At 39.8% G+C, this 27,346-nt stretch overlaps 1 protein-coding gene and 1 pseudogene across 5 annotated transcripts in view; one reads left to right on the forward strand and one right to left on the reverse strand.

Moving 5' to 3' along the window:
• LOC117426902 (myotubularin-related protein 3-like) overlaps positions 1–12,327 on the reverse strand; it is a 47,411-nt gene extending 35,084 nt beyond the window's left edge. For 2 of the 5 annotated variants that reach the window (XM_059033341.1, XM_059033337.1), the window contains exons 1-2: positions 12,115–12,327; positions 786–846 (exon numbers count right to left, since the gene is read on the reverse strand). The gene's annotated coding sequence lies outside the window, so the exon portion shown is untranslated. Of the gene's footprint in view, positions 1–785; positions 847–10,468; positions 10,590–12,114 lie in introns of all 5 variants that reach the window. The other 3 variants (XM_059033339.1, XM_059033338.1, XM_059033340.1) reach the window with 3 other exon arrangements.
• Positions 12,035–25,562, forward strand: LOC117427052 (activating signal cointegrator 1 complex subunit 2-like; annotated as a pseudogene).
• The last annotated feature ends 1,784 nt before the right edge of the window (positions 25,563–27,346 follow it).

The raw sequence follows: 27,346 nt of genomic DNA on the forward strand, positions 1-27,346 counted from the left end.
TGGTAACTGTATCAATTACAGTTTCATTTTCATATTAAATTAAAACAGTAAACTTGAAACACTACAGCAACATTACCTTTGTGCTTGTTTTTATACAAAAACAATTACCTTGTGCAAACAATACTTTATTACCAAGCACTTTTTACACAATTATTATTCCAAATAAATCAAGATACATCGCTTATTAAAAATGATTTTGGCTGTTTAAATACATAGGGTAGACTCTTGCACTGCTTTTTGTATTTTGTTAAACATTACCGTACTATGTTGCCTAAAACACAACACAATATATTTATAATACAGCTGAGTTCTGACCTATAAACAGGAACCTACTTAAAGTTTGGAACTCAATGTAGCGGAGTGTTGTTTACATTAATTTATTTTATTACAGAGGTCTGAGATTCAAGCTACATCTGCTCTTCTGCAACTCCAGCTTTTTCTTATACCAATACCACTTAAATAGCAAAACAGTTTTTTATCTTGACTATTTAAACTGTTCTAGATATATACATTTTAAGGGGAATTCTCATACCTCCAACTAAATTTGCATTTTGCCACACTTGTTCTAGCTTTTAGAGAGCACATTTTAACATGACAATTGGAAGGTCTCGAACCTCCACTGGTATAAGTAGTTCGGGATGAAAGTGTTGCAGCTCTTAATAGGCCTGCTTATTGACAGATAGTTTTAGAATTGGGCATTTTAGATTAAGCCTCATCTCCCCTTTGTGCTAACCAGGAGAATGAATTTGTATTGTACTCATTCTAGTAATAGTACTCAAACTCACCAAACAGAAATGACAGCTGATCTGGTCTTCTAGTTCTGATGAGTCCGTTTTGAAAGTCTCTCTGGGAAAGATCACACAAGAAAACAAATGTGTATTTAGAGATTTGCTTTTTAGAGACTCCAAGGAAAGACTGTGGAAAAGCTGAAGATGAGATCACTTTGATCCATTCAGAGTTTAAAAGCACATGCATGTACACATCTCTTTGCTTTTCATATTTGGACTGTATTCGGAAAACAGAACAGTTGGAAGGAATGTTTTGGTCATGTGGCTAGTTATTGTGATGCATTGAAGACTTTATGCGTGCGTGTGTGTGTGTGTCTAACATTTTCTTGTTTAGACATTTATTTGGAAGCTTTTAAGACTTATTTCCTCTGACTGACTGTTGGATTAATCTATATTACAACTGTGTGGTAATGAAATAGGCATCTTTTTAAACCACAAACCGTTCCCCCAGAATACCCAATTAATACCCACATGCATTTTTCAACAAGCATTTCTGTACAAGAAGAATAACAGTGCACTGTTTAGGTCTTAACACTAGTGGAGAATGAAACATGCATACCTATTGGCTAGGATCGTCTGATTTGCCTTGACAATTCGAAATAATAAGAACATAAGAAAGTTTACAGCTTATTGATCCCAGAATCTCAGAATCTCATCATCTCATAATGGGGGTGAACCAGATAGATTTTCAGTCTAGAATTACATCAGTATTTGTTGCTATTTTCTTCCGCTCAGCCCTACTGCTTACTAAATATATTGCTAAATATACTTCTCTTGCTACACAAAGTTGGAAATTGTTCGACAAAAACCTGAATCAGACACAAGTCGGCGAGCATGGTGTTTCCCATTCTTGTGAGTTGCTTCACCATTCTGTTAAATAATGTTCATGTCTTGCATATTGCTGCTGCATTTTGTAACGTGTGTAGGGGTGCTGTGTTAAATTTAGTTTGACAGTTTGTTTATTAAACGCTAAGTTAACCCTAAGTAACACCCATTCTTTTTGCCTCTGCCCTTGTGATAGCCTGAAACATGACAAGTAATACATATGTATTTATTTATTTATTGATTCATATTGTGTCTGGTGGCTAACTCCGTCATAGAGAACACTTTGACTATAAGAACACTTCACTTGCTTCCCGAGGGGTGTTCTCTTATCCGGAGACTACGATATTACTCATTATACACCTTGTTCTGATACTCTAATCTACAACCTGTTCAGTTTACTTCAGGTTGTAGTAAGACTAAAGACAAGATTTTGAACGATATGTCCCAGTTAAATATAACCTAGCGAGTTAGACACCCAAGATGAACCGTGTGGAGGGTTTGACAATCAGCCAATTGGTGAAGCCTATTCCTTGGTCTCAAGATAATTGTAACTCTAAAGCACTTATTAATAATACCACTAACTAGTATTGAACAACTTTTTTTTTGTTGTTGTAATGCAACTAAGTCCGGTACACACAAGTGGGGCAGGAAAGGCTAAGGAGTTACCTGGTATTTGAGTATTTTTGTCCTGTCAAGTGCTTTAAGATACACCTGTATGAAGGGCGCTATAGCAATGAACTCTGATTTGATTTTACCACTATCCCCCAAATTTAAGTATCCTGGTATTTGCATTGAAAAAGCATTTGTATCATAATAAAATGAAAATAGTTTGCAATCTTCATTTAATGCCTAGTGAGGCCAGCCTTAAAAATGTGTTTGTTTCTCCCATAAGGTAGGCAGGGATTACATTTTTTAAAATTTTTTAACAATACAAGGTTACATGTGCATACATTAATCTGTTATACTTTGTGTTTTGACTGATGTAAATGAAACTGTATACTCATTAATATCCTAGACATGATAAGCAAAATCTAATTTTATACTATATTTTCATTAAATGTTGTATGTAAAAGGTACAAACCTATACAATACCAACACTTGAATATTAACCCTATATTGCCAAATGTTGCAGAGTTTGAGGCATATACAGTAAAATCATAGCCCCCTGAAGCTGGCACTCGGTATGACTCAGTCAATTCCAAGTATGTTCCTGCAGGCTTCTCGTCTCTGCGCTTCAGAGTTGTGCTGGTGGACAGTTTCTTAATAAAATTGAAACACATGGATTAGGCAGGCAAAGGACTGGCAAAAACCCATCATTGAAATTTTGCAGGAAAAAAAAAAAAAAAAAAAGATACAAAATGGCAAGCAATGGGAAACAGCTTACCAAGCCAACCTTTGAAATTGTGTTTGAGTTTGTACCCAGCTGAAGCTGCAGCTCATCGGTAATACAGTCTTTGCCTGCTGTACTGTCAGTCTGACCTTTGTAGTTCAAAAACATCAGCAGTAAAGTAAAAACAGCCAGGCCTGTAATCACTTGATCAGCTCTACCAAAGGTTCATTCAGAAACGGCTCGCCCTTGGCACTATCAGCCTTGTTGTGTAAAAACAGGAAACACTCCAGCAATGCAATGGGAGGAAAATGATCTGATCCAAAACTACTAGAGAAAGGGCCAAGTCATAATCAGCCACACTGCCCCTCTTAGACAACCACCACAGCACAGAGAAGCCTTGCAGAGGAACACTGAAAGGATTTAGTTATTGGGAATTAGAAAAGTTAAACATTGAATTTAGTACATTGGCTATTGCTGTCTAATACAGTAGGTCTTGTGATGAATTTAAGAACTTGTGAAATGGACTTTATTGACATTCCCTGCTACGACTGGAAATTCAAAATGAGAGGAATCCATCTCATGAAGAACCTGACGATCATGACGTTTATTACCAGAATGTTCACAACAGTAAAGAATAACAACGAGCAATGAAAGGTTTAATGACAGTTTGATAAGAGATTCTCCAGATATATTAAACAGACAGACAGATGAACGGACAGATAGAACCTCCATATATCCACAGAATCATACTCAATAACTTAAGCTAAATAAAGTTAATAGCAAGTTTCATGACAACTAGATAAGCGGTACTCCGGAGAAATGGAAAAATATCAAGTGTGACAGTGAGAGGTAATAATAAATAAAGTACATAGCTGTGTGAACTGTAGTGTCTGTGCACACAATCAAACTCATGTAATTGTTTATGAAGGACTGCGTACTGCAGGAGAGTGGGTAGAGGTATGCTACCAGAGCGGTGCACATTACCAGAGCTGTGGTGGGTTATCAGGACATGCAAATCTTCAGAGCTGTTTTAAGTTACTGAGGCATGTGTACATTGGCAGAGACCTGTGGTACGTCAGCAGGACCCATGCATGTTGCTATAGAGCTGTGTTTAATTACCGAAGCCTGTGTTTGCAGAGATGTTCTGAAGCATGTACTGCTGTCACAAGACATGCTTCTGCCTGGGAGGAGCCAGCAGGAGTCTTTGGAGAGCTGATAAATAATAAATATACAGGGGTTTGAAAGCATAACTTGTCACAAGGCTGTCTGATAAGCAGTGTTATTGCAAACATGTATTTTCATTTGAAAACGTGTTATCTGGGAGTGCCTGGAGAGTTAACGAACCAGCTGCTACCCTACTGACCGACGTGTTTTAGAGTCAATAACATGCTTTGAGCGTAAAGACACCACTGAGGTGAAAAGACCTAGGTAGTGAAACAATAGCAGACTTTCTGCAAGAAAGGGAAGCAAGCTTAGAGCTTATTTATCTTAGTGCAGCACCACATATCACCTTTCAAAATGAAAAGACTCGTTCTTTCAAAACAACACATTTGAAACCTACTGTTTAGCACATAGAAGTGCACGACAGGTAAGACTGATGGAATAATTAATATCTAAAATCAAAGTAAGACTTCTCAAATCATGTGAAATAGGTCATACACACCCCTCTGTAGTGTGTAAGGCAGTATCATGCAGAACAAATCTAAATAGGTACATAAATGTAATAGACAATTACATCCCCCAGTGAGAGATGCATGGGGAAGTTAAAGGGTTACTTTTGCCTTGACCTGTGTTGTCCAGATCACAGCAATACATCAACACAATCTTGATGGTTTTATTAACATATAAATCACCTGGGGAATACATTTCTCAGCTTCTTAGGAACATCGTACTGTATACAGATCATGGTCCCTCCTGCCACATTGCTCATAGTTTTCTGTTCCCACAATACAGCAATCAATCTGCTCACCAGCATAGTTACAGGAGGGGGCATGCACTGGATACACTAAGATGCTAACCAGAGAAATCCTCCTCTTTCTCCTGGCGAACGCTCCTGGTTAAAATATATTCAACTATGGATCTACTTACAACCCATGATCTTTAAAAATAAAATACATCAAAACTTTCAGGGTAAAATGCAGTGAAATGGACAGAACAAGAAACAGCAAAGGTAAAGTAATGTGTTCTAAAAACACTGCAGGGTGTTCTGTAACACAAAGTCTTTGTAGAGCTGGTGTCACACCAAGAAAAAAAATAACAATTTGGATCAGCAAGTAGCTCCATTCACATCCATTCCACCCAGGCAGCATCACTTTACTAGTAGGACTTTCATAAGGGTGTAGTCTTCATGTGACACATAGTGGCACAACCAGATAACACAGACCGCCTTATCAGGGACAGACACGCTGTTAGTCACATCTGCTGCAGTGTTCTAGATCACATATTCAACTCAAAACAGCTTACCATGAACATATGAAATATAAATAAAAAATATATTTATTAGAACAATCTAGATTCAGATGATGCTTGAGACAGGAAGACCAGCAAAGTTACAGAGCAGGTCTACACAGGAGTTAAACTAGAGAATGACAGAATAAAGTACTAAGCCAATCTCTCAAAGCGTAAGGTCTTTATTATGTGGGTGGAAAGAAAACAGTGACATAGCCCCAGTATGGCAGCCATCCTTGCGTAGGTCACAAGTCAAAGTGAAGGGTACTGTCACATTTTGCTGTTTTGTAAACGTTTATTAATTAGTGATCTGTTACGGTTAGTTCTGTATCTCTGTCATTGTGCCACACAGTACCATGTTGTAAGATCATCTCCTCTGTAAAATAATACCTCTTTAGTTTTACTTTGACAAGTTACAAATATTTACAATCACACCAATGCAGATGAGTGCTTCGGTAGGCTACTGGTAGTTTTAAATCCCCATCAGGTTCCACTGCTCTGTACTTATAGAATGACCGTCTTCAGTGCAGTGACATCATATACTGCAGTACAATAAGTGTTACCGTTTACAGACCTTCAGAAACTAACTACAGCAACGGCACGTGTTTAAAACAAAATTAAATACATACAGTCACGTGGCATGTTGCCTTAATTATTATTATTATTATTATTATTAGTTTATTTAGCAGACGCTTTTATCCAAGGTGACTTACAGAGACTCGGGTGTGTGAACTATGCATCAGCTGCAGAGTCACTTACAATTACGTCTCACCCAAAAGACTGAGCACAAGGAGGTTAAGTGACTTTCTCAGGGTCACACAATGAGTCAGTGGCTGAGATGGGATTTTAACCCGGGGACCTCCTGGTTACAAGCCCCTTTCTTTAACCACTGGACCACACAGCCTCCTATGCTCACTACAGCGCTTCAGTGCAGGTATAGCTCTTCACACAGGCTGTTAAGAGGGGTCTGTGCTGTCTCTGAACTGCCTTGCGAGGGGGTCATAAAATATGCGGGCTCTGTGCCAGTATAGGTAATTCACACAGCCCAACATGCTGCTTCAGTGCTGGCTTTGAGCTGTAATAACGCGTCTGTGTGAAAGGGGTTTAACTTACTGTGAACATACTTAACCAAGATTAGCATTACAAAAATACTAAAACTGTGTAACTGTTATAAAAAATGCTGGATTCAAAAACTGGGCCTGCAGCAGAGTTATTGGTGTACAGGTTACGATAAAAATCATATAAACTGTGATTTCATTATTTGTGTCTCTCACTGCAACCCTTGTTGAACAACTGCCAGCTTTTCTGTTATAAAAGAAAACATTAGTGTCAGCTCTCCGTTTCTGGTTTCAATCCTGTAATGGAACAAAGCCCTGCAATTAGCGATGCTTACATCTGGCACAGACACCTTCTTTCTCTTACTCTCTACCAATGACCCCAATTCTAAAGCAACAAGGAATTCCACATCTCAGTTTTTATTTTGAGAGGTAGTCATGCGCTCAAAGGCCCTTCTAAATAGAATGTGGTACAATTATAATGTTATTTGAAAATTGTACATTTTATTTTATGTTTTCATAAAAAAAACACAAGTCTAGAAATCTTGTTATAGTGCTAAATACATCGGTATATAATTAGGATTACTTCATCAATACACTGTGCAATTAACAACCTACAGTAATTTGGATTAAAATGGGCCTTGGGTATGGTGGAAGTAACAATAAATTAAACTGTGAAAGCCAGTGCAAACATCAACAGCAAAACTTAACTCTGGAAATTAAAACTGTCAAACTGAACTATGCCAAATGTTAAATGTTAAGCATACTAACTGAATTGATATATATTGACAAAGCTCTATATTTAGAAAAAGGGAAATACAACATTTTAAATATATTGATTACAATTAATGTTCTCATTTCTGTCCAGTCTACTCAAACTGTATGCCCAGGGTAATTGGGCTTACACTTGTTTCAAACAATGAGAAACCAGGACTGAATTGCCAGTCATGTATTAAACATGTTCAGTGTATGAATTTAATGCATGTGTTCCCCCTTTTTCAAATGTAAATGCATTTGTCAGCTTCATTGCATTTTTTAAATCATTTTAGAAAGCATCAGACACTTCGTTGTATTTCAGGATGCCAACTGATGACCAAGCTGTTTCATTTTGGCTACAGATACAACATTAAAAGTGAATATTTAGGTGTGGAAGTTTCACAAAACAAAGCTCTCCTTTGTTTTGTTTAATATTCCCATTACTTTGAATAACTTATTTAGGCTTGTATATGCAATTTTAGGATGCAAACTATTTTAAGCATCTCTCGTCGGAAATTGCAAACAAACTATCCCCATCGAACATGGCTGTGCAATGTTTCTTACTCCGACAAAGTTTTCCTGACCCAAAGCATGTGCAAATTCACACCTTAGTGATGAGGTGGGCGTGCACAAAACTCCACACAGATTATTGACAGATAGGCTAAACATCCCTTCAGTCATGTAAAGGCCTTCTGCTGCGCCTGTGTCTGTCCGTCTGTCTGTCTGTGGACAACCTACACCCCCTATGACAGTGTGATACAGGCCTGCAATTTGCTATTCTCACTGAACCCACGCAATGACCCAGTTTTGTTCAAATCCAAGACAGTGTATCATATGCAAGTCTGTAAAATAGTTCATACTGTATATAGTCATAGTATTTTAGGGCATCCCTGCTCATATTCTGGTGTACTGATAATCAACACTGTTCAGCCAATATAACAAATCAGTTAAAAGCAGTCCAATAACCCCACACCCCAAAATAAAGCCAAGAAACCGAGCTATCAGATAACTCCAGCCATCGATGACTTTGAACATTCAATCATAAATCACACACACATTGGTACTAAAGTTTATTTTTTTTAATTTTTTTAAAATGTACCCACAAACATAATATACATTCTGAAAATATAAACCTTGACGTACAAGAGTGAAATATATACACCCACCCCTCTTTATATCGCCCCTCGCTATATCACGGTCCTGGAGTTGGCTCCCCATTTTTACAGTCTAACTGCACATACCTCAGCTGCGATATACATAGGCAATTTCACTTAGAATCACTGCACACTACAAACAAAAATATACAAAACAAAACAAAGCATTAATATAGTACTGTTATCATATACACACGCATTGCACAATAACACAAAGCAAATTAAACATCTACTTGCTGAAGCGGTTGTATTTTAGCCAACGAGATGTTCACTTGTGGCAGCAATGCACTAGCAAAAGTCACAGGGCGGTGACGTCAGCTCCCTAGCAACAAGCCTCCTATGTTGGGAATGGATTCTTTCAATGCAGCGGGTTTGTGCATTTGAGAAAGGAGAGGAAGATTCATTAATTGGAGACTTTAACTTGAAGAGAAGCAATTACCCTCTGCAGTACGAATTAAAATGGTGTGCTGCTTTTTATACAGAAAATGAGGAAAAGCAGGTTGCGTAGAAGATTTATATTGGACCCTGATGCCCCCGATAAAACGAAGGAGTGGTTGTACAGTGTTTGTGAACCTATTTGTTTTTCTATGGGTCTCTCACTATATCGCGGTCCTCGATATGTAGCAGATTTATATTGGACCCCGACACCCACGATATAACACGTTGCAGTATGGGACTGGGAAAACTAGTCTAGGGTGACTCTCACACTTAGCAATGGTAGAGATTTAAGTGGGATTCCAATCCATAAGAAACAACCGATTACCCAGTCTGCAGCTATTAATCCAGCAAACAAATCTCTAAGGACGTCCACATAGTCTGAAATTCTCTTTTCACACAGTTGGATTTCCGAAGTACTCGAGATCTCTGAATGTGATGAAGTAACAGAATTCTTTTGTGTTATTCAAGGGCCTTCACTTAAGAGACAGCCACAATAAAAACCAGTCCGGTATTAGGGGGGCTGCCTCAGCCTATATTTGGGACTCTAAGAGCACCACTTGCTGTGTTCTAACAGGTTGAGAAGAGTAATTGATGGCAAGTTCATTCACTGCTAGTCTATTTGCTCCTTTCCTTTTTGAAAGGGAATTCTAATTAATGAAAATTCTCCAATTACGTCAGGCCTCTTACAGCTCACCAGCAACTCAGCTGACAACTCCACATATCCTCACACACAAGATAAATCTCCTTCTAGCTTTACATGTTTGAATAGAGTATTTTAACTGAACAAAATGAAATCATTTTGTTAACATACAATTCATCATTTATTTCATGCTCATGAAAGTCAAGGGACAACTACACAAGCTGCAGTAAGGTGTGGTACCAGCATCCGCCTTAAACCTCACTTGAACTTCCCTCACCGCCTGTCTTATGTCACACTGTAACTCACTGAATGGTTTGTAAACATGAAGTAAAATGGAAACGGGAGAAAGATCTGTATTAGTTAATAATTTAAAACAATGTGGCAGTGACAGTGCTAATCTTTACTGGACAATGTTAAAGAATACAACTGTGTACCAAACATGAACACGATAATTAAAAGTGTACGTTCCCTATACAGCTGTATACAGCAGTAAATTCATGTGAACCTCATAAGGCAGTCATATTAGGTCAGAGATCAAGGATATCTATACTTCTTTCAAAGGACTGTATTGTTTCCCCATATGAACGTCAAACAATCCACAATACAGTATCATTCTTCAGCAGTATCCACCTCAAAGTAAAATTAAAAACCATAGTGGCTTCGTAAAAGCAGAAGTGAGGAAATCAGTTATTTAGTAATTTTGTCTGACAATGGCAGTTTAACTGAAGTAAATCAGGCTTCTGTGGAAAGCAAAGAGATAGTTAATGGATTCCTGCTATTGATCACAATTAATGAGATGACTGCACCTGTAATGAGGTGCACAGGGACAGTGTTTGTTATGTTGCTATAGATACTGTAATAAGGCAAGTTATTTTAAAAGTAGTTTGACTTGAATACAGGCTTCTAATGAAATAGCAGATTTTCTTCCCTTCTCTTCATAATGAAGTTAAATGACAACTTCGATTGGGAGTGCAGGCGAGTGAATGAATGGAGTATTTACAGATTCGGAGACAGTTAAGATTATTAAAATATACCTTACGTCACAATCTTCACAGTCTCTGTCCTTTAATATTCCTTCACTGGACAGCATGCCTTTTGGAATCGTAATGCTAGCAATCTCATTTCAAAGATCATGTCTCCCATAGCCTAATCTTACTGAAAAATATGAAAAAAAAAGTGTCAATAAGTTGCACAGACCCTCACTGTAATTTACACACAAATGCACCCTCCTTATGAAGGGCCAAAACAGCAATGAATGCTTTCAAACCAAAACAGAGTGGAAGCCTTGTTCTCAGTAACACATCTTCAGATCTATCAATCAGGTAACTCAGTTTATCTACCACATCAGTTTATATTTATTATTATTTCTATTGTACTTTTGTATTCATTTCTAACTGTACATGAATTTCCACAGCAGTAAAGAACAGGTGTGTAGAAACAGAAGTAGTAACTATTATTGTAGCAATAAATATGGTCTCCAGTCTATTGCTGCCCAGACCATTACATAACCACCAGTATCTCTACAGGCGGAACCAAGCACGCCTAAACATGACCAGCATGGACTTATTAATTCACCAATGATTACGTGTCCTTGTTTCATGCACATTGCACCACTGGCATGCTGATTGCTGTTGTTGTGTTCTTGTTAAATACTGTTGATGTACACCTGCCAACTGAGTACCTGAAATAGCCCTCTACAAAGAACAGATCTGGAGTCTCTCATAACAGAAACTGCAAAAGAATCTGATCATGACTGATACAGAAACAGAAACAGAATGTATTGCTGAATACATTGCCAGGGGTGACCCTCCTAACAATAATCAATCAGACATGGGAGGTCTGTCCTTTTACTCAACTACCAAGATGTTTGTGCTGCATTCCCACGTGTAGTTCCAATTTTGGCCAATTGAAACGGTTGTCAATAAATGTATATATTTCGTTATAATGAAGGGCGCTATAGCGAGGGTGTATTGTACATACACAGTGCATTCGTCTCGACTGTCATGTCACTGGCATATTTTAAATACCAAAGCACTTTATTACGATTCTTGTAATACCAGGGATTCCTGTAAGCAAACAAGTGATTATGAATGTGCAATAATGGTACTATGCACCTATCTGAACCTAGCCTTTGTGTGCATGCAAGAAACATACCTCGTCTTTCTAACAAACGTCCACCCTCTTCCTATGATGCACCCTGTTGCACGTCTTTTTTTTACAAAACCATTTCTGCATATTTATATTCTACTCTAGCTCCCAAAATACGAAACGACATCTCTACAATCTACACCAACTTAAAAAATCAACCAATAACTGCCTCATGCATCGTCTCTATGTTGTTGATTAGAGACTTATATTTTCACACTGAATTTTCCTTTCTGTGTGATGTCAGTCTAGATGTTGTGATAATGCGTTTCTGTTTTTTTCTGCACTAGTCTTCCGTGTCATTATTCTTGGTTTTCCTAGGGTAACCTCTCGAACCCCGTTCAGGTTGCGTTGGTAAGTGTTATCTGTGTGTAAGCTGCTATCCTCGCTAGGACTCTCCTATCACAGGCTCCTGTTGTTGTTGTTGTTGTTGTTGTTGTTGTTGTTGTTGTGAGATGGAGGGCGGACCCCCCCGGCGGCAGGAGGAGGCCGCAGCCCGATACACCGAGCTCAGAAGGTACCCTAAAAAACTCACCTTTGGGGAGCTCCGGGGAACGGTCAGTTGGGTGTTCCGTCGACTTTCCGTGCACTAGTTAGCAATCAATAATAAATAAATTGTCCGCTCCACCGCTCCTTCACTTAGTCCCAGACCCGATCTGAGCCACCATCGCCGCGTATCTAACAGAGCCCGGGGAACGTGACGCAGGACGTAGGAGAAGCTAGTGTGCGTCAGCACGCAGATATGGGCGCGAGCTCGTTGCCCATATAAACATTGACAGCGTGTCACTGTATACTATGTAGGAGAACTCAAGTAATGTAACACAGAGAAAACATGTAAAATGTAGTGTTTATCACACTAAAATAAGCAAGGAGCGTAAATGCATTTTAAATATAAACGCTCAAGACCACAATACTGTTTTGCTATGCCAACGGCAGTGCTGACAGCGTCTTGTCATTTATTTTCACTTTGTGTGGCTCTGAATTCTGATGACTTGATGGTATTTGATTTTTATAATATTGTTTTTGTGTATTCGATTTAATTGTTAAAGTTTTTTCAAAAAGTAAAAAAACACTGTGAAGCTTGTAATCAATTAAATACAATTCCTTAGTAAAATAAAACACATGGGCGTGGCTACGATTTATAAACAAAACGTAATGGGCGGTGCTATGGAATGACGTTTTACACGTAAGAGGCGGGGCTATCATTCAAAACAATATACACGTTTACATTGAGCGCCGGAAGTTTCCTACGAAAGTAGAGCTAGGATACAAATCTATTTCTTCTATTCAGGTAATAGGTCGATATACACCACTTGATATGTTTTCTTTATTGACTTCATTGGTTATATATTGTTGAGAGAAGGATTTCACTTACAAAAACGTTATATTACTTGTGCTGGACTTGCCGGTCTTGTTGGTGACTGTAAAACTCTTTATTTCAGTTTGGTAGGATTTGAGTACTCTATTCTGTAATACTTTATACAGACATTCATTATACGTAATTTTATGTCTCAGAAAACGTAAGTAGGCTTCATTATGGGGAGTGGTATAGTAAGTCACTGGAATGTAATTATGTGTTTGAAAAAATACTATGTTATTGTTACCTGTAACGAATTAGTCATCGCCCTGCATGGGTAATGTTTAGAAAAAAAAGAGGGGAGGGTTCTTTTAAACCAGTCCAGGGGCTGGCGTCTTCATATTTCCTCTGATCAACTGATATTTTGTTAACGTTAAGATTGTAACCAAATGGCAGACTTGGCAGTAAGCTTACTGTATATTTTCCAATCCTTTTTACTGTAGTTGAACTTGAAGCAGTGCGATTTCTTCCATCTCTCATTAAATAACAAGTTGTGTTTTAAAAGGTCAGTAGTACAAACTAAAGTAGCGCACTAACGGGGGATGATCCCGTGGTTGTGCGGAGGACAGCACTGACTCCAGGGTAGTTTCAATCGTAACGAATCGAGTGCCTCCATAGTCTGCAGGTTAGGTTTTAAGTTGTTCTCAATTGCAACGAACACAACCTATTAGTCGTCTGCGCCGTAGAGCATTGTAAAGCAAGATATTTCGTTCAGTAATTCTTTAGATTAAGATTTGTATTAACATGTTATTCATATTAATGCACCCCCTGAATGTGTGTTTTGAACATATTAAGCAAAGCGGTTATCACGTTAAACATAATTCTGAACACAAATAGGAGGCTGTGTGGTCCAGGAGGTCCCTGGTTCAATCCCGGCTCAGCCACTGACTGACACATTGTGTGACCCTGAGCAAGTCACTTAACCTCCTTGTGCTCCGTCTTTCGGGTGAGATGTAAGTGACTCTGCAGCTGATACATAGTTTACACACCCTAGTCTCTGTAAGTCCGCCTTGGATAAAGGCGTCTGCTAAATAAACAACTAATAATACATTGACGTCATTTCAATTCCGTCCATTATAACTGCTGATACTTAAAAAAAAAAAAAAAAACATTTCTGCTAACTGTTGTCATCAACAACTATTCACTCAGATACTGAATATCTTCATTTTGAGTGTTATAGACATGCAATTGACACCTTGTTATATCTCACTTTCTTCAGTGCTGAAAGGGTGATTTAACATCATCTTTTAAAATATGTTTTATTTGAAATCATACTGTAAAAAGCACCTATTGTTTTCACTTGAATTGTAATTATACATTATAGAATGAAGAAAAATTAAAGAAAACACCTAAAGTAATAGACCTTTAAAATTCTAGTTGAAATGTGCAGTACCAGAATGCATCACTTCTCTTGCTGTGCTGTCCCTGCCCACACACTGCCATTTCCCATACATGAAATAGAAGGGTCAGTTTAACCCTGAGGTCTGTACTAAAGCTGAGGCTCAGCTGATCAGCTAATATGGAGCTGGAGATGACCTGCAGATGGTACTGTACTAGCTTGTACTCGCCTTAGTACAGATCTAAGGACTCACAAGTTTGTTGCAATTGTCTAAAATGGATTCAATTTTTCAATAAGGCACACATCTCTAAACAGGAAGGACAGGGGGACTCCATTGAAAAAAGGAGGAAAACAACCTCTTCAGTGCTTCTTTTTACTCTCCTCTGCAGGCACAGGCAGAGGCGGCCGTGCAGAAAGCTCCACTGGATGAGCTGCAGGTGACGGAGAGGGATGGGTGCACAGGGAGGGAGCGCACACTGTCAGCACTGGTGAGTCAGGACTGCAACACAGTGTCTACCCTCCACACACACAACACCTCTGTGATTGTCCTGTGATTTTTTTTCTTTTTTTTTTTTCTTTCAATAATTTTCAAAAATGCTGATTTTTTCACAAATGCATTACTTCATGTTTACAAATGGTTTGATCTGTCTGATATTACATTCCACGTTAGATTATGGCCCAATATCTTTTAATTTTTTTTTTTTGTCATACAATCTTTCATTTCTTGCTTTACCTTGAAGTTTAGTCCTATATAGAATCATGGTGGTTCCACTCACTATTCTAACTTGTTAGGATTAGCAGCTGTGATACACTGTGTACAGTGCAACCCGCCTTCTCTTATATCCCTCTTACACACCTAATCCCGCTAACTATTCTGTGTAAGACGAGTTTCTGTATAATTCCAATTACATTAAGGGCTTTTTTATGTTTTACTAGTACCTGCAGCGTCACACCACACAGGGCAATGAGATTTTCTCAAGTATTATGTAGTGCTTCAACTCAAGCTCTTGTGTCACACGAACGCTGTGATCTGCTGTTTCAGCACCCTGAGAGGATGGAGGAGCGCTGCTTTGTGACGTACAGACCCCCAACACTAGAGGGCTCCCCAGCACAGGTGGAGGAGTACCTGGAGCAGGCCCAGTTCATTGCAGAAGACTTGGACTGGCTGCTGGCTCTTCCACACGATAAATTCTGGTGCCAGGTCAGAGCGATATCTTTTAAATAGTGAATGGACAAATATTTCAATATCCATACAAACAGTGCCATCCTCAGTGTACTTTTCAGCTAGTACCATGTTTGCTGGCTTGACTTTATATATACAGCTAATTGTGTTTTCAAATGGTTCTACCCACTATATATCTGAGTTGTTTCTTACAAGTTGTGGGAAAATTAACAGTATTCAATTCCACCTAGTAAAAAGTGGCGCAAACATTGCCCTGGAGCAATGTGTAAGGCTTAGCAATCAGAATTCATTTTTCTGTTGTACATTGTTATACCTGGTCTGTTTTACCATCTTTATTTGGCCTGTATGTATTGGAAAATGGTTTATTCTAAAAAGATTAATATCAGAGGCTTTACAATCTTTTTTTATTACCTCTTATTTGTATTTTAACGTTATCACTGGCCCTGATTTCTTGTGCTGAAGATCTGTAGGATCTTAGCTTATTTGTTCTGATGCTGCTTTCTAACGTATTCACTTCATGCAATGAGACGGGGAGTACAGGAAGTGATTAGATATTGATGACGGGGAGCCCGTGGGTTCATCCTGCTGTTTGTGCTGCAGGTGGTGTTCGATGTGTCTCTGCAGCAATGCCTGGACTCATACCTGCGACTGGCTCCCCGGGGACTGGACTGTAACCTGGCCACATCACCCAGGGTCAGCGACATGCAGAGGCACCTCCATCGCTGTGTCTTCATGACCTTTCTCAGGATGGCTACTCACAAGGAGTCCAGGGTATGGTGTGTGAGTGTGTCTGTGTGTGAGTGCGTCTCTGTGCCTGTCTGGTCGGTTGTGTGGACTTGTCTAGAAATTCATTTGTACAATTTAGCCTGTTATGGTAACACACTGTTGTCATGCGAACACTTCAGATGGGCTAAAGAGAGAGAAGATCAATTATATTATTAATGTAACAACTCGGTTTTTGTGATTTAATTAAAACAAATTACAACTGCACATAATGTGCATCTTGTACATTTGCCACTGCCAGAGGTAGGCATACTTTCCGTCTTTAGTTTTTCTGAATCATACAAAACTATGTTTTTGTATACTTTAGAGGATAATTTCCTTAACTGCAAATATTGACAGGTATGCTTTTCAATGGCTAATTAGGTTCAATCGTGTTTTTGCCATCAGTGTAAGATCAAAATGTATTATTGGTTGCTGCAAGATATTTTGAATGGATGCTATGAAATCAAGTTATGTCAAAAGTTAAGTGTAGCTTGTATTTTATCTGTGTTAAGAGCATGTTTAATGTTAGAAAACCAAGCATTCTTTGTTTCTATGCTGGAAAGCAGTTCCTCTCAGAACTGAAAGCCCTTTTGTTTGTTCTGTTTTCAGTTCTTTACAATGTCAATTTCAATGCATACGGATTCTACTTCATTTTTATATTTACCTGGGGTTTGGAACTGAAAATCAAGGTTGATTAAGCCTTAATCCAACCCTGCGTGTTAGCATTGCCAGTATTATCACTGGTCCCCTTATGTTGTATTGCTTATTTATTTTTACTTTTATTTGGCAATACGAAGATATGTTGCTAATGCTAACCCCAATGCTAACGAGAGATTAGAAAATTGATCTCAAAGCATTGATTATCAGTTTGCATGCATTAGTCTCCTGCCGCTTTACCTTGTGATTTGCTCTTTTGTAATGTTTGTGCCCTCAATAAAGTTTGCTTGGAGTAAAAAACAACAGAACAATCTTTCTCATCAGTCTTTGCTCTGTTTGGCTGAGCCTCACACACATTTATTGTATCAGCCATAGCAATGTGCTCCTGATACAGTTAAGGGAAGACGTATACATCCACCACAGTCAATAAGGAAAAGTGATGGCAAAAATTATAATTTAATCAGATGTAATTACTGTATGCTTGGCTAAGAGTACTGGTAGTTCTCTAAGTAGTGCCTACGATGGCAGATGACTGTTATGATCTGTAATATAACAATGCTGATGTATTGGTAGGGGATCTAAAGTCCTACAATTCACTACCCTGTGCTCTGAATCTCTGCTTCTGTGCCATTCGATAAATCTGTATTTTGATTTCATTTTGGAATACTGTAGTTTGTTAATTGTCGAGAGAGAGTAGTAATCATGCCCTCAGAGCTACAATACTGTACACACATGTGCCTGTGACAGTAGATGAAAGACCCTTTTAAACAGTGTAAGAATGTAATTGCAGCCTAGTATGCCCCAGCTGGGACACGCTGCCTTTCTATAATTGGTCATAAAAAAAAATACTGTAAATACTTTACCACTGAAATGATACACGTCAGTAAATCCCTCGTTACTGACGAGATACTGAAACGAATTTGTTTAATTAAAAACAAATGAGCTTGTTGCATCCTAGTCCTACAAATCAGATTAGATCCAGGATTTTTTTTTATTTTATTTCTTTAGCTTTTTTTTGCAGGAACAAGCATGACTTCAGGGGTTTTCTTTTATTTTTTATTGCTCCTATCCATTCTCTCTCCCAGATTTCCCTCTGGCGTGACAGCAAACAGTAGCGGCTGTCAAAGCGTTCGTTTCTTTCTTGTTTTTTTTCAGGAACATTTCCTCTCTCCTGCTGTATTTGGAGAGATTATTTACAATAACTTCCTGTTCGACATCCCCAAGATCCTGGACCTGTGTGTGCTGTTTGGAAAAGGGAATGGAATGCTTCTGAACAAAATGATTGGTCAGTGACCACCGGGGGGTGGGGGGGACCCTAATAAATACAGCGGCCAATCAAGAAATGTCTTGGGTATTGCAGCAAGAGGTGACAGGCTTTCAATACAGTTTTTGTTAAGATAGTATTAAGCATCCTCGTTAGGGGAGCATGTGTGAGTTTGTTAGTATAGTATTATTCAATCAAGGTAACAAATACAAAAGGCAGCGGGGAACAGGGAATGTTATGGTCCTGCTGGTGTCTGTCATTTTCTAGAATATTGATTCACACACACACAGAGCACGTGGGATATTAGTCCAAAGAAGCAGTATAATGGCTACCTGCGTTGTCTTCATTTACCTGCATAGCACAGCAATTGCTCCGATCAGGAGCTCGCTCTCTTGTTCCACGAACAGCACTCTGCACTTTCACCTCTGCTGTCTGTGTATACATTATCCAAGGAGCTGGGAATTGTACAGAAAATGATACGATTATATGATTTGAAATCACCTACATACTCATACTGTTGTGGATGCTCTGGGGTTTGAATTTGGCAAAACAGTTATTGTGCCGTAACTGTTACATTGAACAGGAAACATAAATACGCTTTGGAACACCCAGCCCTTGCGGGAGATACAAATGTACAAGAAGCTCAATAGAATAGCGCATCTAGTAAATATGCTTTGTTCAGTAATGTGCACAGCCCCCTACCTTACACACACTCACTCTCTCTCTCTTTCTCTCTCTCTCTCTCTCTCCTCTCTTTTTTAAGATTCCTTGCGGACTATGACGAGCAGTTTCCTGTAGCGGATGATGTCAGCTTGTTACAGCAGGCTTCCCCACTCCTGTATCTTTGATCTGCTGATATGATACTGTCTTCTCAATAGCCAGTACACACTGTGCAACATGAGTCGCATTTGAAGGTGGACGGTGACAGTGAGATGGGGGGGTGTCCTTTTCCCAGCAGCCAGGGGGCGGGGCACAGCTTTTGGACAGTAAATGTACAGCCCCCAGTCGTTTTAAATTTCCTTGTAAATGGACAGTAATTTGGGGTACCACCGTTCTTGTTAGATGTGTAACTCATTTAAGTCATTTGCACATATTTGAAGACCGTGTGATTAGACATAAAAAGTTAGCAAGTGGTCTCTGGAGTAAAGCTCTAAGCATTTACCACTTAGCTAAGGTTTACATTTGAAACCATTATCCCCCCTGCTTTCTACTTCTTTCACCTCTTTCTACTGGAAAAGCTTTAACCCTGTACCCTCAGAGATGAAACCAGGGCCTCGTACATCCTGCAGGGGATTGACTGTGGATTGAGGAAGAAGCACAGCCTGTCTCCTGTCCGCTCAACCCCGGCTTCAGAGCTGAGCAGCGAGGCGCGCTCAGAGAGAGAGGGGCCTCGGGGAGCCACGGGCGGGACTGGAGCCCAGCAGGAATTCTACAGTGAGGATTACGTGAGTGTTTTAGGACAGCGTCTTCTGCGCTTTGTGTTCTGGGACTAGCACAGTTGTTGCCATTCTTTGTTATGGAAGAACAGAAAGATCAAGGACTGGATAGTTTGTGGTTGCATTGTAGTAGACAGTGATAGTCTAAACCAACATCCATTCTAAAATTGCCACCTGATCCCATCTTTCAGGAATGATGTGCAATTCAGCTCCATGAATAATGATGCTGTTAACCATAAAGCAGTTACTGTGACTTATACAGGGAGTGCTATGGAGAAGGGAAACCTCCATAAATGATTACAATACAACCTCTTTACATTTAAATATACAATTTACTGTTGTATTAGTATTGTAATTGTACCAGGTATAGGGGGCTTGGTAGTGCATTTTGACAACTGGGCAGAAAGTTGCCAGGGGTGAATTTTAAAGCAGTCAAGATTGAAATTTGTTCTAGGGTTTACTAGAATAGGCAGGTGTCCATAAATAGGCTATGGGCTGGTTTCACAGACCCTGACCCTTAGGCTACCTTACATAAGATAATGTTAGGTAGTCTAAGATTAGTATTAATAAGGGATTAGGTTATGGCTGGCCTAATTCTTGTGTTTCGTTGAACTACCAGTTATATCAAGTGGGTGTTGCTGAGCTATGCTGGGTGATGTGTGGAATTGACTGCTGTTCTATGCTGTATTGATGGTATTGTATTGAGTGAGCTGTGCTGTATTGATGGTATTGTATTGAATGAGCTGTGCTGTATTGGTGGTATTGTATTGAATGAGCTGTGCTGTATTGATGGTATTGTATTGAATGAGCTGTGCTGTATTGATGGTATTGTATTGATTGAGCTGTGCTGTATTGATGGTATTGTATTGAATGAGCTGTGCTGTATTGATGATATTGTATTGAATGAGCTGTGCTGTATTGATGGTATTGTATTGAATGAGCTGTGCTGTATTGATGGTATTGTATTGATTGAGCTGTGCTGTATTGATGGTATTGTATTGAGTGAGCTGTGCTGTATTGATGGTATTGTATTGAGTGAGCTGTGCTGTATTGATGGTATTGTATTGACTGAGCTGTGCTGTATTGATGGTATTGTATTGAGTGAGCTGTGCTGTATTGGTGGTATTGTATTGACTGAGCTATGCTGTATTAATTGTATTGTATTGAGTGAGCTGTGCTGCAGTGTTGATTGCTCTGTGCTGTATTGCAGGATCCGGGGGCCCCGGGGTGTGCACTGAGCGCTGGGGAGCTGGAGTCCCTGGTGTTCCAGGTACGAGACCTGCTCCCTGACCTGGGGGAGGGCTTCATCATGGCCTGCCTGCAGGAGTACGGCAACAACTCGGAGCGCGTCATCAACAACATCCTGGAGGGCAAGCTGTCCCCCAGGCTGGAGAAACTGGACCACAGCCTGCCCAGGTGATACACAGACATACACAGACTCACACAGATATACAGATTCACAGTCACACCCAGACATTCACAGACACACAGCAGGGCAGCTGGCAGTCAACTTTTCTTTACAGGTGCATTTATCCCAACCCTGGCTGAACTGGCTGTGAATTTGTAATTTCAGGCTTGTATGGCTCTGTCACAATAATGAATAGGGAAAACCCATTTGTAATTACCGTATTTACTTTTGTTGCCTGGTTTACAGCTTTATTACTACAGTAAATATAGTGGTATCCCTGAACAGATAATAGTCCACTGCAAATATGTTCCAATAATCGTCCCCTCTTCACAAGTGGCAAAATAATTTTAACTAAGCATTCTGTCTGTATAGTGCAGTGTTAAAATGGGTTTCTGGTATTTCACAATTAACTTTTGAGGTGTCTACTGATTCCCACCCTTCAGACCTGTGAAGGAGCAGCTGCCAGAAGTGCTGAAGTCCAGATCCAACGTGTTTGACGATGACGAGTTTGACGTGTTCACCCGTGACGTCCTGGACACATCACGCATCTGGAAGGGCAGGAGGTGAGAGCGAGGGAGAGGCTGGGCTGTACCACCCTAGCTATGAGAAGGGGAGGGCTGGGCTGTACCACCTAAGTCAGTGTATAAAAAGCCACTCATCGATAAACATTTTGTTAATGTCTTAAACGATGCATCATCCCGGCCCCTTCCACATTGTTTAGTGTTTGTCTGCAGGCAGGGGGAGAGTGCCCGCGCCCTGGTGAATAACAAGCAGCACGTGGAAGAGTAGAGGGGGCGCTATCGAGCCTACGAGGTGGTGATGGAGGAGGTGCCCGTGGGGGAGGGGGAGGAGGGCGGAGCTGCGTTCTACAGTGAAGACTACGATGATGAGTATGATGACACGTACGATGGCGGCCAGGTGGGAGCAAACGACCTGGACGAGGGCAGCGAGCTGCTGGCCCGAAGGTGGGTTCAAACAGCTTCAACGGGGGCAGTGCATTCCACTGCCCAGTGATTCTACAGGTTCTGCATATACTACATTCAACTAGTATGTAGTATAATATATATATATATATATATATATATATATATATATATATATATATATATATATTTAGCAAACGCTTTTATCCAAAGCGACTTGCAGAAAATTAAACAAAATATAAAAGTATGTCAATTACAGGCAATAAAAATGTAAAACAAACACATATATACAATATATACAAAATAATTATAAATAAAAAAAAAAAAAACGAAAATATATATAAATATATATAAATAGGAATTTACAAATAAAGATTGAATAAGTGGGTTTTGAGAAGACAGTGAAAAGCAGTGAAAGACTGAACAGTCCTGAGGGTAACCGGTAGCTGGTTCCACCACAGGGGGACAAGGGAAGAGAAGGAGCAAGCACGGGAGGAAGGAGAGTGAAGAGAAGGCATAACAAGTCGGCCAGTAGAGGATAAACAGAAAGGGCGAGAGGGAATATAAGGAGACACGAGGGATTGGAGATAGGAAGAGGCAATATGACGAACAGAGCGATGTGCAAGAGCAAGTGTCTTAATTTGGATGCAAAGCAAGATAGGTAGCCAGTGGAGAGTGCGAAGCAGAGGGGTAGCATGAGAGTAGCGGGGTTGGGAGAATGCCGCTCGTCTGGTAGAATTTTGAATAAGTTGAAGAGGGTGAATAGCCGAAGCAGGGAGACCAGCGAGGAGAGAGTTACCATAATCCAATCTAGAAAGAATAAGAGTTGAGTGGAATAAGTAGATAAAACAAGGTGGATTCTATAGATTATATATACTGTTCAAGAATAGTCATAGTCTTAAGCTAAACATTCTTGAATTTTTTTTCTTTTACAAGAACTCAAACTGCCAGAAGCATCGCCCATATTTTCAGTCATAATGTCATGCAGCATAGAAGCATTGAGTACAAAAAGTATTCACCTATTGTTGTGTTTACGCAGTGTGTGCATCTTTCCTGTAGGGCAGTGTTTAATGTTTAATACCTGTTAGGCAACATTTATAACAAGAGTGTGTTTTTTTTGTTGTTGTTGATGTTATGTAGGCTTGACTTTAAAATGTGAGCCACGTCCACATTGAAACCTTTTCAGCAGTAACTATCTCATTCTAAACTGTATAAACAGATTAAATACGTTAATAGCAGCTTTTGTCTTTTTTTAATTAGATTAAATGACTTCTAATCAGGACCCTACATTACAAAAAGTGCGAGAATTACACCCTCAACTTGATTAGAGAGCCACTGAACACTTACAAACATAGATTATGCTTTTCTGCTTGTGGCTTTTCAGTACTCCACTCCTGCTAGAACAGTCTGCTATATCAAGCTTAATTACTAGGACTAGGCATCCTGTAGCCCTCACGGCTGTCTCACTGCTCAGTACTGCCCCCCACAGGCCCTTCACCACCCCGCGGGTCCTGCGTGACGGGAGGGAAGAGGAGGAGCTGAAGGAAGAGAGGGATTACGAAGAGGAGGAAGAGGAGAAGGTACAGATTTACTTTTCATAGATAGGAGAATGTGCACTGCATTGCTGCAGAGGTCTGGACTACACGACCTGCATGTGAAGAGATAGCACAGAACAATACACTAGAGCAGGTTAGGTTTCTTATTGTAGTGTCACACTGGGAGGCAGACTGCCTTACAAAATGAAATTGTAAATCTCTTTTTTTTACACCCATACCAACAAAGGCTGTAGGCTGCGTGAGCCATTAACTTAGTCGAGCTACCAATAGCTCTGCTAAGTTTTACTGAAGTTTAACTCGTACAGATTATAACCCCAAGGCTTTAAAATCCAATGTCAACCTCTGAGGTTTATCTAGTGCAATATATTCATAGGTTAATTTTTCTGTCAATAGTTCACGTCCTTCTAGTGTTGCAGGTAATAGGACTTATTTCCCAGGATCTGTTTTATAGTTAGTATTTCAGTTAAAAAAATTAAACCAGATTATATCCCCAAAATGAAAAAAAAAACATCTTGAAAGTGAAACACCTGAAAGTTATCATTTTGAAATGCTTTCGTGCTTGTTCCAAATTCCATAGGTCGGTAAGCTTTGTCCTACTATACTGCTTTTTAAAAAATTATTTCACTGCAAAGTTATTCTTAATACAGAAAAACCCAAATACTGTTATCCAGAAATATACACAAACATTGACTTTCTCAGTTTAAAAATAAATGTGTTTCCCTGCAGGACAATGCAGTTATGAGGGACCAGTTTGTTCAGGACCCTGCAGTGCTGAGGGAGCGCGCTGAGGCACGGAGAGCTGCCAACTACAACAGGAGAGGGTGAGGAACAGCACTTATTGCAAAACCCTTCCCCCCCCTCTACTGCCACTAGAACCGCAATGGCTGCTAACCCTTAATTACAACCATATTTAAATAAATACGTAAGCACACATTTTTTATGACAGACTACTATGTTATAAAAGAAATCCACAGATTAATTCTAGTGATAAAAAAGAGTCACATGACATAAAATATAAATTGCTATATTTACCTTGATACATTTACATTAGCAAGTACCTTGATACGGGGCTCAGGCAAAACTTGCTTTAAACTCCAACAAGACGTGTTCATGATAACACTGCAGACTAAAATCATCTCCAGATTGCCATGAAATTTAAGGTGGCCAAATTCAACTCGATCGCCATGTAGAGCACTGGAAGCACTCTCTGTAAATACTTACCACCTCTTATACTCACCTGGGCCTCCAGTAAATCTGTATGCAAAATCTTCATACCCCAGGGCTTATAGTGCTGCCCTCATTGCCATCACTGTCAGAATGGCTGGAGCAGCACACAACACAAGAATTGAAACGTGTAAAAGGGATACTCTCTGTTCTGCACACGTTGGCAGAGGGGATGAATCTGTTTCTTTTGTTTCATATATTCCTTGTATGAGTCCTCTGTCCTCGTGTTTGTTCAGATTCAAAGCTGACACACCAGGAAGTGCTGTGGGTGCAGCAAAGGGGCGGGGCCAGAGCAAGGAGACCGTGCAGGAGCGCCGCAAGAAGGAGGCCAACAAGAGCGGCCGGGCCAATCACAACCGCCAGGCCATGGCAGACAGGAAGAGGAACAAGGGCATGATCCCATCATGAGGGCTGCTACAGGATGGTGCCTGCTGGAACCTGCATCTCCTCCACACAGCACAGACACTCCAGCAGCTCTACATCCTGAGAGCAGTGGCAGTAAAACAAAGAGGGGTTCCAGCTGAGATGAACTGTGAGCAACTTGAGTTCTGTCACAGCCACGTTCGTTATTGATTTTGGGGTTGTATGTTTTGTGTAGGAGGCAGCTTGGACTAGTGGTTAATGCTGAGGACAATGTGCTCCAATGGTTAGACATGAAGGATTTGAGAAAACATAGTCTGAAGCCACAGAGCTGTGGGCTAGAAGGCAGTGGCTTACTTGTTAAACTGGCCTGTTGGAAATCCCAGTGCATCCAGTCTTCAACAGCATGACTCCATACTGGAGACCGGGCTTTTACATGAAAATTTAAACCGTTCCATTTCAATGAGAATAAGGCCAGATTCTGGATGTAATAAAATGAAAACAACATGTTTTTCATGTAAGAAATGCATTTATTTACAAATGGAGTGGTGTAAACATTTCCATTGTCTATTGTCTATCAATATTACACAGTAAATGTTGCGGAAGAGTCTGGCTGGGGTCCAACCTGGGACTATGTTCCTGGTGCTATTGCTTTGGAGGGGTTTAGACAGGATCGACAGACTGGAAGCAGGGTGCCGGGGTAAGCGTTCTTCACACACTCCCTGTACCCTAAACACAGCAACACAGCAGCCAGACATGCAGAAAGATCTTTTAATAAGCCTCTGTAAACATGTCATGGAAAGTGCTGATGATTCTTAAAGCTGCAACAATGCTAAATTTTACACTTAAATATGGTGTGTGCTTACTATATTGTTTAATCAGAAATCAGACATGGTTGATAATCCAGTTAGTTTACATTTTTCAAAGGTAGTCTTCAGCTGTAAGGACACAATCTTCCTCCATTTTAAAACCTGCTTCCTACAATGTGAGGCACAAAAGCACCTGCTGTTGCTGTACTTGCAGAAGATTTTGTAAGACTGAAATGTGATTGGAAACTCAGAGGGTTGTTGGAAGGTGTTAAGCTTCCACAGTATGTAAAAACTATTGCAGGCACTAGAAATCCATTAATTACAATTTCATTTTGATTCTGTAAAGCAGTCTGCTTCCCAGTGTGAAACTACAATAAGAAACATAATGTGCTCTAGTGCATTGTCACGATGGGAGGTATAATGGTGTTCTTTCTCAGAAATAGTTTGTGTTAGATGATTTTCGCTTCTTTCTAAATTAGTTTTCAGTCCTACAATTCCATGCAGTTACAGTGTAGTGGTTAGAGTACGAGGTCCAGGACTAAAGGTTATGGTTTCAGACCACAGAAAACCATTCCATAATGTTTGCTACACTGGTAAGTCATCAATAGCTGACTCATGGCAAGCCCAATATTTTTGTGGTGATGGATCTGCCAGGCGTCTATCATAATAATTTACTTAACATTAGAAAGTCCTGACATGCAATTAGGTTTAATATCATTGACTAATGAAACAGAAAACTTTACATATATGAATGGAAAGGGCAGTGCAGAAAAGAATGTGGGTTCAAGCTTGGCTTTGGTCACAGAGATCTGAGGCAGTCATAGTCACAATTACTTTAAAAACACATCCATCTACAATTGGTTCCAATGTAGTACCTGTCCTTTGAAATGTAATCTTTAAAGGACATTCTTAAGTATATACATTTGATGCCCCTTTAACTGTCATGCTGTTTGGACAAGCTGTATTAGCTCCAGTCGTAGTCATTATGGAACAGCAGAAACTCAAGTCACGTGCTAACTGAAACCAACATTAGTCAAGACTATATGCACTCCCTGGTACAGAGGGACAGGAACGTTAACGGCTGGCACACGACTGTAAAGCTCTGACTGCATTGTGGGAACGTGTGTTTTTCACCAAAAACGGTATGGTGGGAACAGGATCAATTCATATTTTCATGGGATGACCTTTTCACGTTAAGAAATTATTTTGAAAGAAATGTACAGCATTTCTTTCAAAATAATTTCTCTCCGGTAAGAGATAGCATGTGCACGTGCTGGTCTTTTAATAAGTGTTGTGTTTACTGCTGGTGAATAACATACACTTGTTCTGAAATTATTAGCCGAACATTGTGCCATAGTGCAAGTTTGAAGTTCAAGACACCTATAGCAGGAAGTGCTGCAGTCTTACACCATCACACAGTGGAGGAGCAGAGTCCCTCTTACAGGCTCCTCACCCTGAAGCACCTTCACTATTAGGGAAGCTCTAG

Source organism: Acipenser ruthenus, chromosome 11 (assembly GCF_902713425.1).
Source record: "Acipenser ruthenus chromosome 11, fAciRut3.2 maternal haplotype, whole genome shotgun sequence".
Taxonomy (NCBI): domain Eukaryota; kingdom Metazoa; phylum Chordata; class Actinopteri; order Acipenseriformes; family Acipenseridae; genus Acipenser; species Acipenser ruthenus.